The following is a 4,732-nucleotide window of genomic DNA, read 5'->3' on the forward strand; positions in this document are numbered from 1 at the left end:
GAACCGGGGCGCTCTGGCGTCCCAAGCCAGTTCTTAACCATCGTGCCACTTGGCCGGCCCTTGTTTTATTTTTAAAATGTTACTGAATTCAGTATATATCATGTGCTATGACAAGGAGATATTAAAATGCATCTTTTAACTCAGTGATTTGGAATTAATTCACCAAATCACTCATTAGAGTATTATTTGTATACTCCCTTAGATCAACTTTTTTACTGGTGAAATCAGAATTTTAGAAGAAGGTGGGAGGGGATTCGAGTCCCGCTGATCTAATACCCGGTCTGTTACTTAATTTCGCAAGTATAGTTTGACTAGCTGAGTAACTAATAGTATTTTATTATAAGAAAGTTTGGGTGGGCTATCAAGCATCCAAGAAGGTATTGCCTATCCATCACTAACCTAGATTAATACCAGATAATTAACTATCCATCTATAACACAACATGGGTCGGTGAGCTTCATCAGCTATAAAGAGAGGAAAATCTGCCCAACTAAAAACAGGCCTAAGCAGTCTCCAAGTCAATGTAATTGCAAAGCTCTAACCATGATCTCACTTCAGGTGACTTCGCAGACACCAGGCTGGACCCAGAACCGCTCTCACTCAGGTCAGCTGCTCTGCAGTAGATTCCACAGGATCCTCCCTGCCTGGCAGCTCGGATAACGAGCCCCTCAAACTGGTTTCATTTTAAGGCTTTTTTACTAGTAATCATTAAAAAAACCAAACAAACAGACAAACAGGGGAAACAGCCTAAGGGAAGGGACAAATGGGGGAAAAAGTCATTAAACCTTTGGACACCTGGCACGCCTAGAAAGCGTCACTCCGCATTTGCTATGCTAATAGAAAAAACAAGTGGTCTTGGCTAAATGCTTTAGGTTTTGAAAGTGGATTCACCTAAACTCTACTTAAGAGTGAAAATAGTAGTATTTATATTTTCTCTGAAAATGTTTCCTCATGTCTGCAGGTGGGCCCCCAAAGACAATTAAGACAAAGGAACAATCACGTTTTTTGTTGTCAGGTCTTTTCTAACTCTGAGGACTTCTTTTTGGAGTTCCTATTTCATTAGGACCCTGCTTAGCCAAGGAATGAGGCCCCCTCTGGCCAGTTCCTTATCAAACCTCCTGTTTTTGATACATTTTATTTTTATGCATTTATTTGCCCACCTAGATGATCTGAAATAATATTAAATACATAAGCACACTTTGGCCTACAGACGCTATGGAAAGAAAAAACATTTCTTAACAGTACAAATTTGATTTCATTTTCATTTTAGCTCTAATTTTAAGCAAAAGACTAAATGATTTAATCTGTGCAAATCTGTCAACTAATTTTGGAATGCCTAAAATACTTAAAGAACAAACAGAGGGAATAATGACTGCCAATGCCTCCTTCCAATTATTTAACTGTAAAATAAGCGTCAATTCGTGTCATCTAAGCACATACCTAAAGATACTGTAAAGCACAGCTGCATGGATGGCAAATGACTGTTTCCTTTATGTATACATACACATGTATGTATAAAGATCTACTGAAATTTACTAAAAATTGCATAATCAGTTTTATGTTTTTTTCCCCTGCACGAACAGTAGTTGCTGCTGCTGCTGCAAAAAAAAAAAACCCAGTAATTCAGGAGTTTCGAGATTAGCTTTTGACAAGAGTGTCCTCATTTTTAAAAAGGCTGATACTTTACATTTTAAAGATTCTAGTTGTGAATTGTAGATTATTCTTTTTTAAAGGCTCCCGACATTCTTGTTCTATATCACATAGTCCTAATAAATATTAAAATCAACTAGGTTTCTTGGAATACTTTCTCCACTCCCAACAGAATCTGGATCAGGCTTGGCTTTGATATCCCTGTAGAGAGAGGCTAATACTCAAATGCATTTTTTTTAAAAAGTAATGATGACTAATAATGACTATGTTATTGCCATAATCATTTTAAAACCCACCATAATATAAGTAGAGACTTTTTTATGGATGACTTTTTTTTTTTTGATTAGGTGTTCTATAGTCTAATGTTATAGGAAAACACTTAAAAAATCACACACTAAGGTGCTCATTAGCATAATGAAGGCCCTGAGAATTCCAACAGTGTGTGTGTGGGGGGGGAGCACTCACTTAATTTTGATGAATTCAGCTTTTCTCACATGTATTTGACCAATATTATCCTTTCACAATCCTTGATGTATAAAGTTTGAAAAACACCAGGTTTGAGGATGTCTAGCAGGCTTTTTAATTTTAAACATTTTGATTGTTAAATGGGTACTTATTAATAAGTTATGAAACTGTGCTTTAGTTTGCCTTCAACTTAGATATGTCCATAGTAGGCTGAGTTCAGGGAATGGATTCCAGGGAATCGGTAGGTAGATGGAGAAATGGGAAGTGGTGTGGGGGAAGGGAACGTGAATAATCAAATCCTTCGGTTATAGCCAAGCTAATTCTGAGCTTGGTCCTGCTTATTTTTATTAAAATGACCGGATGAGTTTCCTTATTAAGTGCATGGATTACATATTGCCAGAACTAAGGTGGTTAACAGGAATGGTAAAAAGCCACGGTAAATTGGATAACTTATCAAAAACAACCACAATAAATATTAAAAGCAATTGGAAATTCAGTGAATCTATGTATCTTCTATCTATCTATCTATCTATCTATCTATCTATCTATCTATCTATATCTATCTATCTATCTATCTATCTATCTATCTATATCATCTATCATCTATCATTTGTACCTTAAATATTTTTTAATGAAAAATAAAACAGAGAATGTTCAGCTGCATGTTCCCTCCCCTGTCAATTAGCACCTACTGGATTTGATCATAGCAACGTTTTGACACCATAGACTTGGAGAGTATCCCTCTTATTCCTAACACCATAAGAGCTATTTCTCTGTCTGTCATTATCAATTTAAATAGCTATCTTCTTTATTAACCTGAAAAACTCTTTGAAAAAAAATTCATATCTGCAGTGCCTTTTAGCACAATGATGCTAAAATTTTGGGGTTAAATAAAGGGAGTAAACTAAAGAGTGTAATCATAGAAGAAACAAAAAAAAAGATATAGGCAGGTTCATAACCTATAACCTCAGTATAGATGGCAATATGAAATGGCATTGATGTTAAAGAATAAAATGGTATAAACTGTATGTAGAAAAGAAATCATATAATATTTGTTTATTTTTGTGTTACATGCCATGATTCACAAGATTTTATATATTTATTTATTCTTTACCTCATCCCAAAGGGGGGGGGATGATGTAGATTGTATAAAAAATTACTATGATAAAAGAAAAAAAGAAAATACAAGTTAGTAAATATAGACCTAGGAAAATTAGATATTAGAATATTGAAGTGAAGCCAGAATCATATAATATTATTACCCAAGGTGTACACTAGAAGATAGTCTTTAAGTTTACATCTTTCTAATGACCAAAACAAGATCAATTCCATTTCAAATTATCCATTGAAGATATATAAGAGCTGATCTTTCTAGAACCAAGACCTGAAAGAAAATGTATAGTCATTGTGGGATGCGCCAGTCCCAGTATGATGGCATATAAAATCACTCCCTGGACAGTGTGAAAACATGCCTTGAAATCGGGTGCAGCATCATGCCAGTAACAAGACATTTAATAAATCAGAAAGAAAATGAAAGAGTTTAGTTGGAGTATTTCACATTCTCTCTTTATCTCTCTCTCTCTCTCTCTCTCTGTCTTGATTTGAATGTGGAGGTGCAGAATATTTGATGATCTAGAGCAAGGTTTCTCAAATGGTACAAATGGCATTTTCGGCAGGATACCTTTTGATGTGGGGGGTTTTCCAGTCCATTGTAGAAGGTCAACAGCATCCCTGTCCTCTTGTTTATCAGATGCCAGTAACAATTGTCCATACTTCAGTTGTAACAAAAAACAAAAGTACCAAATGTTTCCTTGGGGAGCAAAGTTATTCCCATTTGAGAACCACTCTAGAGCACTGATGCTCACTTTGTGGTGTAATTACAGATCCCTTTAAAAAGCTGTCCGAAGCTGTGGATTCCTTAATCAGAAAAAGACCCAATGCACATGTGGCTTTAAGGGCTCATAGACCCTCTGCTGTACCTAGGTTAAGCACCCCTCATTTAAAGAAATGGTAGTTTGCATGCCTTTCAGGAAAAGTTTCATGAATATGTATTTCTTGCAAGTGACCCTTATATACAACTGGATAGTTTTATGGGATATAGGGAAAAATGGAAAAGATTGTCATAAGTATTCTCTCAAAGGCTGTATGCTAGGAGCCTTCCTTGCCTCTCCTTAGCTGCTGGTGATGCCTGAGATCCTTACCACTCCTTGGCTTGCAGACACATCACAGAAATTCACCCCCGGTTACCCCACCCCCGCCATGCCTTTACATGGCCTTCTCTCAGTGTGTTACTATGTCTAAAATTCCCTTTTTTTTTTACAAGGATATCAGTTATTGGATTAAGGCCGCCCTAATGCATTATGGCTTCATCTTAATGTGATAATACCTGCAAAGATCCTAATTCCAAATAAGGTCACATTTACCAGTACTGGAAGTTAGGACTTGAACAGATCTCTTTAGGGGAGACAAGTCAACCTACTATACCTTTTGTAGATATTTAAAAGTTTGGTACCAAAAATAGAACAATATGCTCACTTACATAATAAAAAATAGAATCACAACTAATTAAATTATGCATATTTTGAACAAAAAAATCCATTTATATAAAAATATACAA

The 4,732-nt window shown here is 35.8% G+C and overlaps 1 protein-coding gene across 1 annotated transcript in view; it reads right to left on the reverse strand.

The window, feature by feature from the left end:
* NAALADL2 (N-acetylated alpha-linked acidic dipeptidase like 2) overlaps nucleotides 1-4,732 on the reverse strand; it is a gene marked incomplete at its 5' end in the record, with an annotated part of 708,847 nt that overhangs the window by 264,438 nt on the left and 439,677 nt on the right. The gene's annotated exons all lie outside the window — the stretch shown is intronic.

The sequence above is a fragment of the Hipposideros armiger genome, unplaced genomic scaffold, assembly GCF_001890085.2.
Source record: "Hipposideros armiger isolate ML-2016 unplaced genomic scaffold, ASM189008v1 scaffold_723, whole genome shotgun sequence".
NCBI lineage: Eukaryota > Metazoa > Chordata > Mammalia > Chiroptera > Hipposideridae > Hipposideros > Hipposideros armiger.